Source organism: Petromyzon marinus, unplaced genomic scaffold (assembly GCF_048934315.1).
Source record: "Petromyzon marinus isolate PM22_M1 ecotype Great Lakes invasive population unplaced genomic scaffold, UKy_Petmar_22M1.pri1.0 PM_G_Scaffold_85, whole genome shotgun sequence".
In the NCBI taxonomy this organism is placed as follows: Eukaryota; Metazoa; Chordata; class Hyperoartia; order Petromyzontiformes; family Petromyzontidae; genus Petromyzon; species Petromyzon marinus.
The window spans coordinates 555,810-571,857 of NW_027423041.1; positions in this window are offsets into that span (position 1 = coordinate 555,810).

A 16,048-nucleotide genomic window follows, 5' to 3' on the forward strand; every position below is an offset into this window, starting at 1 on the left:
TAATATCGCTGGACCTAATATCTCTGGCCCTAATATCCCTGGCCCTAATATCCCTGGCCCTAATATCCCTGGCCCTAATATCCCTTGCCCTAATATCCCTGGCCATAATATCCCTGGCCCTAATATCCCTGGCCCTTATATCCCTGGCCCTAATATCCCTGGCCCTAATATCCCTGACCCTAATATCCCTGGCCCTAATATCCCTGGCCCTAATATTCCTGGCCCTAATATCCCTGGCCCTAATATCCCTGGCCCTAATATCCCTGGCCCTAAAATCCCTGGCCCTAATATCCCTGGCCCTAATATCCCTGGCCCTAATATCCCTGGCCCTCATATCCCTAGCCATAATATCCCTGGCCATAATATCCCTGGCCCTAATAGCCCTGGCCCTAATAACGCTGGCTCTAATCTCCCTGGCCCTAATATCCCTGGCCCTAAAATCCCTGGCCCTAATATCCCTGGCCCTAATATCCCTGGCGCTAATATCCCTGGCCCTAATATCCCTGGCCCTGATATCCCTGGCCCTGATATCCCTGGCCCTAATATCCCTGGCCCTAATATCCCTGGCCCTAATATCCCTGGCCTTAATATTCCTGGCCCTAATATCCCTGGCCCTAATATCCCTGGCCCTAATATCCCTGGCCCTAATATCCCTTGCCCTAATATCCCTGGCCCTAATATCCCTGGCCCTAATATCCCGGGCCCTTATATCCCTGGCCCTAATATCCCTGGCCCTAAAATACCTGGCCATAATATCCCAGGCTTAATATCCCTTCCATAATATCCCTGGCCATAATATCCCTGGCCCTAATATCCCTGGCCCTAATATCCCTGGCCCTAATATCTCTGGAAATAATATCCCTGGCCCTAATATCCCTGGCCCTAATATCCCTGGCCCTAATATCCCTGGCCCTAATATCCCTGGCCCTAATATCCCTGGCCCTAATATTGCTGGACCTAATATCTCTGGCCCTAATATCCCTGGCCCTAATATCCCTGGCCCTAATATCCCTGGCCCTAATAACCCTTGCCCTAATATCCCTGGCCATAATATCCCTGGCCCTAATATCCCTGGCCCTTATATCCTTGGCCCTAATATCCCTGGCCCTAATATCCCTGGCCCTAATATCCCTGGCCCTAATATCCCTGGCCCTAATATCCCTGGCCGAAATATCCCTGGCCCTAATATCCCTGGCCCTAAAATCCCTGGGCCTAATATCCCTGGCCCTAATATCCCTGGCCCTAATATTCCTGGCCCTCATATCCCTAGCCATAATATCCCTGGCAATAATATCCGTGGCCCTAATAGCCCTGGCCCTAAAAATGCTGGCCCTAATCTCCCTGGCCCTAATATCCCTGGCCCTAAAATCCCTGGCCCTAATATCCCAGGCTTAATATCCCTTCCATAATATCCCTGGCCATAATATCCCTGGCCCTAATATCCCTGGCCCTAATATCCCTGGCCCTAATATCCCTGGATATAATATCCCTGGCCCTAATATCCCTGGCCCTAATATCCCTGGCCCTAATATCCCTGGCCCTAATATCCCTGGCCCTAATATCCCTGGCCCTAATATCGCTGGACCTAATATCTCTGGCCCTAATATCCCTGGCCCTAATATCCCTGGCCCTAATATCCCTGGCCCTAATATCCCTTGCCCTAATATCCCTGGCCATAATATCCCTGGCCCTAATATCCCTGGCCCTTATATCCCTGGCCCTAATATCCCCGGCCCTAATATCCCTGGCCCTAATATCCCTGGCCCTAATATCCCTGGCCCTAATATCCCTGGCCCTAATATCCCTGGCCCTAATATCCCTGGCCCTAATATCCCTGGCCCTAAAGTCCCTGGCCCTAATATCCCTGGCCCTAATATCCCTGGCCCTAATATCCCTGGCCCTCATATCCCTAGCCATAATATCCCTGGCCATAATATCCCTGGCCCTAATAGCCCTGGCCCTAATAACGCTGGCCCTTTTCTCCCTGGCCTCAATATCCCTGGCCCTAAAATCCCTGGCCCTAATATCCCTGGCCTCTAATATCCCTGGCGCTAATATCCCTGGCCCTAATATCCCTGGCCCTGATATCCCTGGCCCTGATATCCCTGGCCCTAATATCCCTGGCCCTAATATCCCTGGCCCTAATATCCCTGGCCCTAAAATCCCTGTCCCTAATATCCCTGGCCCTAATATTCCTGGCCCTAATATCCCTGGCCCTAATATCCCTGGCCCTAATATCCCTGGCCCTAATATCCCTGGCCCTAATATCCCTGGCCATAATATCCCTGGCCCTAATATCCCTGTCCCTTATATCCCTGGCCCTAATATCCCTGGCCCTAATATACCTGGCCCTAATATCCCAGGCTTAATATCCCTTCCATAATATCCCTGGCTATAATATCCCTGGCCCTAATATCCCTGGCCCTAATATCCCTGGCCCTAATATCCCTGGATATAATATCCCTGGCCCTAATATCCCTGGCCCTAATATCCCTGGCCATAATATCCCTGGCCCTAATATCCCTGGCCCTAATATCCCTGGCCCTAATATCGCTGGCCCTAATATCCCTGGCCCTAATATCCCTGGCCCTAATATCCCTGGCCCTAATATCCCTGGCCCTAATATCCATGGCCCTAATATCCCTGGCCCTAATATCCCTGGACCTAATATCCCTGGCCCTAATATCCCTGGACCTAATATCCCTGGCCCTAATATCCCTGGCACTAATATCCCTGGCCCTAATATCCCTGGCCCTAATATCCCTTGCCCTAAAATCCCTGGCCCTAATATCCCTGGCCCTAATATCCCTGGCCCTAATATCCCTGGCCCTAATATCCCTGGCCCTAATATCCCTGGCCCTAATATCCCTGGCCCTAATATCCCTGGCCTTAATAACCCTGGCCCTAATAACCCTGGCCCTAATATCCCTGGCCCTAATATCCCTGGCCCTAATATCTATGGCCCTAATATCCCTGGCCATAATATCCCTGGCCGTAATATCCGCGGACCTAATATCCCTGGCCCTAATATCCCTGGCCCTAATATCCCTGGCCCTAATATCCCTGGCCCTAATATCCCTGGCCCTTATATTTCTGGCCCTAATATCCCTGGCCCTAATATCCCTGGCCCTAATATCCCTGGCCCTAATATCGCTGGCCATAATATCCCTGGCCCTAATATCCCTGGCCCTAATATCCCTGACCGTAATATCCCTGGCCCTAATATCCCTGGCCCTAATATCCCTGGCCCTAATATCCCTGGCCCTAATATCCCTGGCCATAATATGCCTGCCCCTAATATCCCTGGCCATTATATCCCTGGCCCTAATATCCCTGACCGTAATATCCCTGGCCCTAATATCCCTGGCCCTAATATCTCTGGCCCTAATATCCCTGGCCCTAATATCCCTGGCCCTAATATCCGTGGCCCTAATATCCCTGGCCCAAATATCCCTGGCCCTAATATCCCTGGCCCTAATATCCCTGACCCTAATATCCCTGGCCCTAATATCCCTGGCCCAAATATCCCTCGCCCTAATATCTCTGGCCATAATATCCGTGGACCTAATATCCCTGGCCCTAATATCCCTGGCCCTAATATCCCTGGCCCTAATATCCCTGGACCTAATATCCCTGGCCCTAATATCCCTGGCCCTAATATCCATGGCCCTAATATCCCTGGCCCTAATATCCCTGGACCTAATATCCCTGGCCCTAATATCCCTGGATCTAATATCCCTGGCCCTAATATCCCTGGCACTAATATCCCTGGCCCTAATATCCCTGGCCCTAATATTCCTTGCCCTAAAATCCCTGGCCCTAATATCCCTGGCCCCAATATCCCTGGCCCTAATATCCCTGGCCCTAATATCCCTGGCCCTAATATCCCTGGCCCTAATATCCCTGGCCCTAATATCCCTGGCCCTAATATCCCTGGCCTTAATAACCTTGGCCCTAATAACCGTGGCCCTAATATCCCTGGCCCTAATATCCCTGGCCCTAATATCTCTGGCCCTAATATCCCTGGCCCTAATATCCCTGGCCGTAATATCCGTGGACCTAATATCCCTGGCCCTAATATCCCTGGCCCTAATATCCCTGGCCCTAATATCCCTGGCCCTAATATTTCTGGCCCTAATATCCCTGGCCCTAATATCCCTGGCCCTAATATCCCTGGCCCTAATATCGCTGGCCATAATATCCCTGGCCCTAATATCCCTGGCCCTAATATCCCTGGCCTTAATATCCCTGGCCCTAATATCCCTGGCCCTAATATCCCTGGCCCTAATATCCCTGGCCCTAATATCCCTGGCCATAATATGCCTGGCCCTAATATCCCTGGCCATTATATCCCTGGCCCTAATATCCCTGACCGTAATATCCCTGGCCCTAATATCCCTGGCCCTAATATCCCTGACCCTAATATCCCTGGCCCTAATATCCCTGGCCCTAATATCCCTCGCCCTAATATCTCTGGCCGTAATATCCGTGGACCTAATATCCCTGGCCCTAATATCCCTGGCCCTAATATCCCTGGCCCTAATATCCCTGGCCCTAATATCCCTGGACCTAATATCCCTGGCCCTAATATCCCTGGCCCTAATATACATGGCCCTAATATCCCTGGCCCTAATATCCCTGGACCTAATATCCCTGGCCCTAATATCCCTGGACCTAATATCCCTGGCCCTAATATCCCTGGCACTAATATCCCTGGCCCTAATATCCCTGGCCCTAATATCCCTTGCCCAAAAATCCCTGGCCATAATATCCCTGGCCCTAATATCCCTGGCCCTTATATCCCTGGCCCTAATATCCCTGGCCCTAATATACCTGGCTCTAATATCCCAGGCGTTATATCCCTTCCATAATATCCCTGGCCATAATATCCCTGGCCCTAATATCCCTGGCCCTAATATCCCTGGCCCTAATATCCCTGGATATAATATCCCTGGCCCTAATATCCCTGGCCCTAATATCGCTGGCGCTAATATCCCTGGCCCTAATATCCCTGGCCCTAATATCGCTGGCCCTAATATCCCTGGCCCTAATATCCCTGGCCCTAATATCCCTGGCCCTAATATCTCTGGCCCTAATATCCCTGGCCCTAATATCCCTGGCCGTAATATCCGTGGACCTAATATCCCTGGCCCTAATATCCCTGGCCCTAATATCCCTGGCCCTAATATCCCTGGCCCTAATATCCCTGGCCCTAATATTTCTGGCCCTAATATCCCTGGCCCTAATATCCCTGGCCCTAATATCCCTGGCCCTAATATCACTGGCCATAATATCCCTGGCCCTAATATCCCTGGTCCTAATATCCCTGGCCTTAATATCCCTGGCCCTAATATCCCTGGCCCTAATATCCCTGGCCCTAATATCCCTGGCCCTAATATCCCTGGCCATAATATGCCTGGCCCTAATATCCCTGGCCATTATATCCCTGGCCCTAATATCCCTGACCGTAATATCCCTGGCCCTAATATCCCTGGCCCTAATATCCCTGGCCCTAATATCCCTGGCCATAATATGCCTGGCCCTAATATCCCTGGCCATTATATCCCTGGCCCTAATATCCCTGACCGTAATATCCCTGGCCCTAATATCCCTGGCCCTAATATCCCTGGCCATAATATGCCTGGCCCTAATATCCCTGGCCATTATATCCCTGGCCCTAATATCCCTGACCGTAATATCCCTGGCCCTAATATCCCTGGCCCTAATATCCCTGGCCCTTATATTTCTGGCCCTAATATCCCTGGCCCTAATATCCCTGGCCCTAATATCCCTGGCCCTAATATCGCTGGCCATAATATCCCTGGCCCTAATATCCCTGGCCCTAATATCCCTGACCGTAATATCCCTGGCCCTAATATCCCTGGCCCTAATATCCCTGGCCCTAATATCCCTGGCCCTAATATCCCTGGCCATAATATGCCTGCCCCTAATATCCCTGGCCATTATATCCCTGGCCCTAATATCCCTGACCGTAATATCCCTGGCCCTAATATCCCTGGCCCTAATATCTCTGGCCCTAATATCCCTGGCCCTAATATCCCTGGCCCTAATATCCGTGGCCCTAATATCCCTGGCCCAAATATCCCTGGCCCTAATATCCCTGGCCCTAATATCCCTGACCCTAATATCCCTGGCCCTAATATCCCTGGCCCAAATATCCCTCGCCCTAATATCTCTGGCCATAATATCCGTGGACCTAATATCCCTGGCCCTAATATCCCTGGCCCTAATATCCCTGGCTCTAATATCCCTGGACCTAATATCCCTGGCCCTAATATCCCTGGCCCTAATATCCATGGCCCTAATATCCCTGGCCCTAATATCCCTGGACCTAATATCCCTGGCCCTAATATCCCTGGACCTAATATCCCTGGCCCTAATATCCCTGGCACTAATATCCCTGGCCCTAATATCCCTGGCCCTAATATTCCTTGCCCTAAAATCCCTGGCCCTAATATCCCTGGCCCCAATATCCCTGGCCCTAATATCCCTGGCCCTAATATCCCTGGCCCTAATATCCCTGGCCCTAATATCGATGGCCCTAATATCCCTGGCCTTAATAACCCTGGCCCTAATAACCGTGGCCCTAATATCCCTGGCCCTAATATCCCTGGCCCTAATATCTCTGGCCCTAATATCCCTGGCCCTAATATCCCTGGCCGTAATATCCGTGGACCTAATATCCCTGGCCCTAATATCCCTGGCCCTAATATCCCTGGCCCTAATATCCCTGGCCCTAATATCCCTGGCCCTAATATTTCTGGCCCTAATATCCCTGGCCCTAATATCCCTGGCCCTAATATCCCTGGCCCTAATATCGCTGGCCATAATATCCCTGGCCCTAATATCCCTGGCCCTAATATCCCTGGCCTTAATATCCCTGGCCCTAATATCCCTGGCCCTAATATCCCTGGCCCTAATATCCCTGGCCCTAATATCCCTGGCCATAATATGCCTGGCCCTAATATCCCTGGCCATTATATCCCTGGCCCTAATATCCCTGACCGTAATATCCCTGGCCCTAATATCCCTGGCCCTAATATCCCTGACCCTAATATCCCTGGCCCTAATATCCCTGGCCCTAATATCCCTCGCCCTAATATCTCTGGCCGTAATATCCGTGGACCTAATATCCCTGGCCCTAATATCCCTGGCCCTAATATCCCTGGCCCTAATATCCCTGGCCCTAATATCCCTGGACCTAATATCCCTGGCCCTAATATCCCTGGCCCTAATATACATGGCCCTAATATCCCTGGCCCTAATATCCCTGGACCTAATATCCCTGGCCCTAATATCCCTGGACCTAATATCCCTGGCCCTAATATCCCTGGCACTAATATCCCTGGCCCTAATATCCCTGGCCCTAATATCCCTTGCCCAAAAATCCCTGGCCATAATATCCCTGGCCCTAATATCCCTGGCCCTTATATCCCTGGCCCTAATATCCCTGGCCCTAATATACCTGGCTCTAATATCCCAGGCGTTATATCCCTTCCATAATATCCCTGGCCATAATATCCCTGGCCCTAATATCCCTGGCCCTAATATCCCTGGCCCTAATATCCCTGGATATAATATCCCTGGCCCTAATATCCCTGGCCCTAATATCGCTGGCGCTAATATCCCTGGCCCTAATATCCCTGGCCCTAATATCGCTGGCCCTAATATCCCTGGCCCTAATATCCCTGGCCCTAATATCCCTGGCCCTAATATCTCTGGCCCTAATATCCCTGGCCCTAATATCCCTGGCCGTAATATCCGTGGACCTAATATCCCTGGCCCTAATATCCCTGGCCCTAATATCCCTGGCCCTAATATCCCTGGCCCTAATATCCCTGGCCCTAATATTTCTGGCCCTAATATCCCTGGCCCTAATATCCCTGGCCCTAATATCCCTGGCCCTAATATCACTGGCCATAATATCCCTGGCCCTAATATCCCTGGTCCTAATATCCCTGGCCTTAATATCCCTGGCCCTAATATCCCTGGCCCTAATATCCCTGGCCCTAATATCCCTGGCCATAATATGCCTGGCCCTAATATCCCTGGCCATTATATCCCTGGCCCTAATATCCCTGACCGTAATATCCCTGGCCCTAATATCCCTGGCCCTAATATCCCTGGCCCTAATATCCCTGGCCATAATATGCCTGGCCCTAATATCCCTGGCCATTATATCCCTGGCCCTAATATCCCTGACCGTAATATCCCTGGCCCTAATATCCCTGGCCCTAATATCCCTGACCGTAATATCCCTGGCCCTAATATCCCTGGCCCTAATATCCCTGACCCTAATATCCCTGGCCCTAATATCCCTGGCCCTAATATCCCTGACCCTAATATCCCTGGCCCTAAAATCCCTGGCCCTAATATCCCTGGCCCCAATATCCCTGGCCCTAATATCCCTGGCCCTAATATCCCTGGCCCTAATATCCCTGGCCCTAATATCCCTGGCCCTAATATCCCTGGCCTTAATAACCCTGGCCCTAATAACCGTGGCCCTAATATCCCTGGCCCTAATATCCCTGGCCCTAATATCCCTGGCCCTAATATTCCTGGCCCTAATATCCCTGACCGTAATATCCCTGGCCCTAATATCCCTGGCCCTAATATCCCTGACCCTAATATCCCTGGCCCTAATATCCCTGGCCCTAATATCCCTGACCCTAATATCCCTGGCCCTAAAATCCCTGGCCCTAATATCCCTGGCACCAATATCCCTGGCCCTAATATCCCTGGCCCTAATATCCCTGGCCCTAATATCCCTGGCCCTAATATCCCTGGCCCTAATATCCCTGGCCTTAATATCCCTGGCCCTAATAACCGTGGCCCTAATATCCCTGGCCCTAATATCCCTGGCCCTAATATCCCTGGCCCTAATATTCCTGGCCCTAATATCCCTGGCCCTAATATCCCTGGCCCTAATATTTCTGGCCCTAATATCCCTGGCCCTAATATCCCTGGCCCTAATATCCCTGGCCCTAATATCGCTGGCCATAATATCCCTGGCCCTAATATCCCTGGCCCTAATATCCCTGGCCTTAATATCCCTGGCCCTAATATCCCTGGCCCTAATATCCCTGGCCCTAATATCCCTGGCTATAATATGCCTGGCCCTAATATCCCTGGCCATTATATCCCTGGCCCTAATATCCCTGACCGTAATATCCCTGGCCCTAATATCCCTGGCCCTAATATCCCTGACCCTAATATCCCTGGCCCTAATATCCCTGGCCCTAATATCCCTCGCCCTAATATCTCTGGCCGTAATATCCGTGGACCTAATATCCCTGGCCCTAATATCCCTGGCCCTAATATCCCTGGCCCTAATATCCCTGGCCCTAATATCCCTGGACCTAATATCCCTGGCCCTAATATCCCTGGCCCTAATATACATGGCCCTAATATCCCTGGCCCTAATATCCCTGGACCTAATATCCCTGGCCCTAATATCCCTGGCCGTAATATCCCTGGCCCTAATATCCCTGGCCCTAATATCCCTGGCCCTAATATCCCTGGCCCTAATATCCCTGGCCTTAATATCCCTGGCCCTAATATCCCTGGCCCTAATATCCCTGGCCCTAATATCCCTGGCCATAATATGCCTGGCCCTAATATCCCTGGCCATTATATCCCTGGCCCTAATATCCCTGACCGTAATATCCCTGGCCCTAATATCCCTGGCCCTAATATCCCTGACCCTAATATCCCTGGCCCTAATATCCCTGGCCCTAATATCCCTCGCCCTAATATCTCTGGCCGTAATATCCGTGGACCTAATATCCCTGGCCCTAATATCCCTGGCCCTAATATCCCTGGCCCTAATATCCCTGGACCTAATATCCCTGGCCCTAATATCCCTGGACCTAATATCCCTGTCCCTAATATCCCTGGCACTAATATCCCTGGCCCTAATATCCCTGGCCCTAATATCCCTTGCCCAAAAATCCCTGGCCCTAATATCCCTGGCCCTAATATCCCTGGCCCTAATATCCCTGGCCCTAATATCCCTGGCCCTAATATCCCTGGCCATAATATCCCTGGCCCTAATATCCCTGGCCCTTATATCCCTGGCCCTAATATCCCTGGCCCTAATATACCTGGCTCTAATATCCCAGGCGTTATATCCCTTCCATAATATCCATGGCCATAATATCCCTGGCCCTAATATCCCTGGCCCTAATATCCCTGGCCCTAATATCCCTGGATATAATATCCCTGGCCCTAATATCCCTGGCCCTAATATCGCTGGCCCTAATATCCCTGGCCCTAATATCCCTGGCCCTAATATCGCTGGCCCTAATATCCCTGGCCCTAATATCCCTGGCCCTAATATCCCTGGCCCTATAATCTCTGGCCCTAATATCCCTGGCCCTAATATCCCTGGCCGTAATATCCGTGGACCTAATATCCCTGGCCCTAATATCCCTGGCCCTAATATCCCTGGCCCTAATATCCCTGGCCCTAATATCCCTGGCCCTAATATTTCTGGCCCTAATATCCCTGGCCCTAATATCCCTGGCCCTAATATCCCTGGCCCTAATATCGCTGGCCATAATATCCCTGGCCCTAATATCCCTGGCCCTAATATCCCTGGCCTTAATATCCCTGGCCCTAATATCCCTGGCCCTAATATCCCTGGCCCTAATATCCCTGGCCCTAATATCCCTGGCCATAATATGCCTGGCCCTAATATCCCTGGCCATTATATCCCTGGCCCTAATATCCCTGGCCCTAATATCCCTGGCCCTAATATCCCTCGCCCTAATATCTCTGGCCGTAATATCCGTGGACCTAATATCCCTGGCCCTAATATCCCTGGCCCTAATATCCCTGGCCCTAATATCCCTGGCCCTAATATCCCTGGCCCTAATATCCATGGCCCTAATATCCCTGGCCCTAATATCCCTGGACCTAATATCCCTGGCCCTAATATCCCTGGACCTAATATCCCTGGCCCTAATATCCCTGGCACTAATATCCCTGGCCCTAATATCCCTGGCCCTAATATCCCTTGCCCTAAAATCCCTGGCCCTAATATCCCTGGCCCTAATATCTCTGGCCCTAATATCGCTGGCCCTAATATCCCTGGCCATAATATCCCTGGCCCTAATATCCCTGGCCCTTATATCCCTGGCCCTAATATCCCTGGCCCTAATATACCTGGCCCTCATATCCCAGGCTTAATATCCCTTCCATAATATCCCTGGCCATAATATCCCTGGCCCTAATATCCCTGGCCCTAATATCCCTGGCCCTAATATCCCTGGATATAATATCCCTGGCCCTAATATCCCTGGCCCTAATATCCCTGGCCCTAATATCCCTGGCCCTAATATCCCTGGCCCTAATATCGCTGGCCCTAATATCCCTGGCCCTAATATCCCTGGCCCTAATATCCCTGGCCCTAATATCGCTGGCCCTAATATCCCTGGCCCTAATATCCCTGGCCCTAATATCCCTGGCCTAATATCCCTGGCCCTAATATCCATGGCCCTAATATCCCTGGCCCTAATATCAGTGGACCTAATATCCCTGGCCCTAATATCCCTGGACCTAATATCCCTGGCCCTAATATCCCTGGCTCTAATATCCCTGGCCCTAATATCCCTGGCCCTAATATCCCTTACCCTAAAATCCCTGGCCCTAATATCCCTGGCCCTAATATCCCTGGCCCTAATATCCCTGGCCCTAATATCCCTGGCCCTAATATCCCTGGCCCTAATATCCCTGGCCTTAATAACCCTGGCCCTAATAACCCTGGCCCTAATATCCCTGGCCCTAATATCCCTGGCCCTAATATCTCTGGCCCTAATATCCCTGGCCCTAAAATCCCTGGCCGTAATATCCGTGGACCTAAAATCCCTGCCCCTAATATCCCTGGCCCTAATATCACTGGCCCTAATATCCCTGGCCCTAATATTTCTGGCCCTAATATCCCTGGCCCTAATATCCCTGGCCCTAATATCCCTGGCCCTAATATCCCTGGCCTTAATATCCCTGGCCCTAATATCCCTGGCCCTAATATCCCTGGCCCTAATATCCCTGGCCCTAATATCCCTGGCCATAATATTTCTGGCCCTAATATCCCTGGCCATTATATCCCTGGCCCTAATATCCCTAACCATAATATCCCTGGCCCTAATATCCCTGGCCCTAATATCTCTGGCCCTAATATCCCTGGCCCTAATATCCCTGGACCTAATATCCGTGGCCCTAATATCCCTGTCCCAAATATCCCTGGCCCTAATATCCCTGGCCCTAATATCCCTGACCGTAATATCCCTGGCCCTAATATCCCTGGCCCTAATATCCCTCGCCCTAATATCTCTGGCCGTAATATCCGTGGACCTAATATCCCTGGCCCTAATATCCCTGGCCCTAAAATCCCTGGCCCTAATATCCCTGGCCCTAATATCCCTGGATCTAATATCCCTGGCCCTAATATCCCTGGCCCTAATATCCATGGCCCAAATATCCCTGGCACTAATATCCCTGGACCTAATATCCCTGGCACTAATATCCTTGGACCTAATATCCCTGGCCCTAATATCCCTAGCACTAATATCCCTGGCCCTAATATCCCTGGCCCTAATATCCCTTGCCCTAAAATCCCTGGCCCTAATATCCCTGGCCCCAATATCCCTGGCCCTAATATCCCTGGCCCTAATATCCCTGGCCCTAATATCCCTGGCCCTAATATCCCTGGCCCTAATATCCCTGGCCCTAATATCCCTGGCCTTAATAACCCTGGCCCTAATAACCCTGGCCCTAATATCCCTGGCCCTAATATCCCTGGCCCTAATATCTCTGGCCCTAATATCCCTGGCCCTAATATCCCTGGCCGTAATATCCATGGACCTAATATCCCTGGCCCTAATATCCCTGGCCCTAATATCCCTGGCCCTAATATCCCTGGCCCTAATATCCCTGGCCCTAATATTTCTGGCCCTAAAATCCCTGGCCCTAATATCCCTGGCCCTAATATCCCTGGCTCTAATATCGCTGGCCATAATATCCCTGGCCCTAATATCCCTGGCCCTAATATCCCTGGCCTTAATATCCCTGGCCCTAATATCCCTGGCCCTAATATCCCTGGCCCTAATATCCCTGGCCCTAATATCCCTGCCCATAATATGCCTGGCCCTAATATCCCTGGCCATTATATCCCTGGCCCTAATATCCCTGACCGTAATATCCCTGGCCCTAATATCCCTGGCCCTAATATCTCTGGCCCTAATATCCCTGGCCCTAATATCCCTGGCCCTAATATCCGTGGCCCTAATATCCCTGGCCCAAATATCCCTGGCCCTAATATCCCTGGCCCTAATATCCCTGACCCTAATATCCCTGGCCCTAATATCCCTGGCCCTAATATCCCTCGCCGTAATATCTCTGGCCGTAATATCCGTGGACCTAATATCCCTGGCCCTAATATCCCTGGCCCTAATATCCCTGGCCCTAATATCCCTGGACCTAATATCCCTGGCCCTAATATCCCTGGCCCTAATATCCATGGCCCTAATATCCCTGGCCCTAATATCCCTGGACCTAATATCCCTGGCCCTAATATCCCTGGACCTAATATCTCTTACCCTAATATCCCTGGCCCTAATATCCCTGGCCCTAATATCCCTGGCCCTAATATCCCTGGCCCTAATATCCCTGGCCCTAATATCCCTGGCCTTAATAACCCTGGCCCTAATAACCCTGGCCCTAATATCCCTGGCCCTAATATCCCTGGCCCTAATATCTCTGGCCCTAAAATCCCTGGCCCTAAAATCCCTGGCCGTAATATCCGTGGACCTAATATCCCTGGCCCTAATATCCCTGGCCCTAATATCACTGGCCCTAATATCCCTGGCCCTAATATTTCTGGCCCTAATATCCCTGGCCCTAATATCCCTGGCCCTAATATCCCTGGCCCTAATATCCCTGGCCTTAATATCCCTGGCCCTAATATCCCTGGCCCTAATATCCCTGGCCCTAATATCCCTGGCCCTAATATCCCTGGCCATAATATTTCTGGCCCTAATATCCCTGGCCATTATATCCCTGGCCCTAATATCCCTGACCGTAATATCCCTGGCCCTAATATCCCTGGCCCTAATATCTCTGGCCCTAATATCCCTGGCCCTAATATCCCTGGACCTAATATCCGTGGCCCTAATATCCCTGTCCCAAATATCCCTGGCCCTAATATCCCTGGCCCTAATATCCCTGACCGTAATATTCCTGGCCCTAATATCCCTGGCGCTAATATCCCTGGACCTAATATCCCTTGCCCTAATATCCCTGGCCCTAATATCCATGGCCCTAATATCCCTGGCTCTAATATCCCTGGACCTAATATCCCTGGCCCTAATATCCCTGGCCCTAATATCCTTTACCCTAATATCCCTGGCCCTAATATCCCTGGCCCTAATATCCCTGGCCCTAATATCCCTGGCCCTAATATCCCTGGCCCTAATATCCCTGGCCCTAATATCCCTGGCCTTAATAACCCTGGCCCTAATAACCTTGGCCCTAATATCCCTGGCCCTAATATCCCTGGCCCTAATATCTCTGGCCCTAATATCCCTGGCCCTAAAATCCCTGGCCGTAATATCCGTGGACCTAATATCCCTAGCCCTAATATCCCTGGCCCTAATATCACTGGCCCTAATATCCCTGGCCCTAATATTTCTGGCCCTAATATCCCTGGTCCTAATATCCCTGGCCCTAATATCCCTGGCCCTAATATCCCTGGCCTTAATATCCCTGGCCCTAATATCCCTGGCCCTAATATCCCTGGCCCTAATATCCCTGGCCCTAATATCCCTGGCCATAATATTTCTGGCCCTAATATCCCTGGCCATTATATCCCTGGCCCTAATATCCCTGACCGTAATATCCCTGGCCCTAATATCCCTGGCCCTAATATCTCTGGCCCTAATATCCCTGGCCCTAATATCCCTGGACCTAATATCCGTGGCCCTAATATGCCTGTCCCAAATATCCCTGGCCCTAATATCCCTGGCCCTAATATCCCTGACCGTAATATCCCTGGCCCTAATATCCCTGGCCCTAATATCCCTCGCCCTAATATCTCTGGCCGTAATATCCGTGGACCTAATATCCCTGGCCCTAATATCCCTGGCCCTAATATCCCTGGCCCTAATATCCCTGGATCTAATATCCCTGGCCCTAATATCCCTGGCCCTAATATCCATGGCCTAAATATCCCTGGCACTAATATCCCTGGACCTAATATCCCTGGCCCTAATATCCCTGGACCTAATATCCCTGGCCCTAATATCCCTGGCACTAATATCCCTGGCCCTAATATCCCTGGCCCTAATATCCCTTGCCCTAAAATCCCTGGCCCTAATATCCCTGGCCCCAATATCCCTGGACCTAATATCCCTGGCCCTAATATCCCTGGCCCTAATATCCCTGGCCCTAATATCCCTGGCCCTAATATCCCTGGCCTTAATATCCCTGGCCCTAATATCCCTGGCCCTAATATCCCTGGCCCTAATATCCCTGGCCCTAATATCCCTGGCCATAATATGCCTGGCCCTAATATCCCTGGCCATTATATCCCTGGCCCTAATATCCCTGACCGTAATATCCCTGGCCCTAATATCCCTGGCCCTAATATCTCTGGCCCTAATATCCCTGGCCCTAATATCCCTGGCCCTAATATCCGTGGCCCTAATATCCCTGGCCCAAATATCCCTGGCCCTAATATCCCTGGCCCTAATATCCCTGACCCTAATATCCCTGGCCCTAATATCCCTGGCCCTAATATCCCTCGCCCTAATATCTCTGGCCGTAATATCCGTGGACCTAATATCCCTGGCCCTAATATCCCTGGCCCTAATATCCCTGGCCCTAATATCCCTGGCCCTAATATCCCTGGACCTAATATCCCTGGCCCTAATATCCCTGGCCCTAATATCCATGGCCCTAATATCCCTGGCCCTAATATCCCTGGACCTAATATCCCTGGCCCTAACATCCCTGGACCTAATATCCCTGG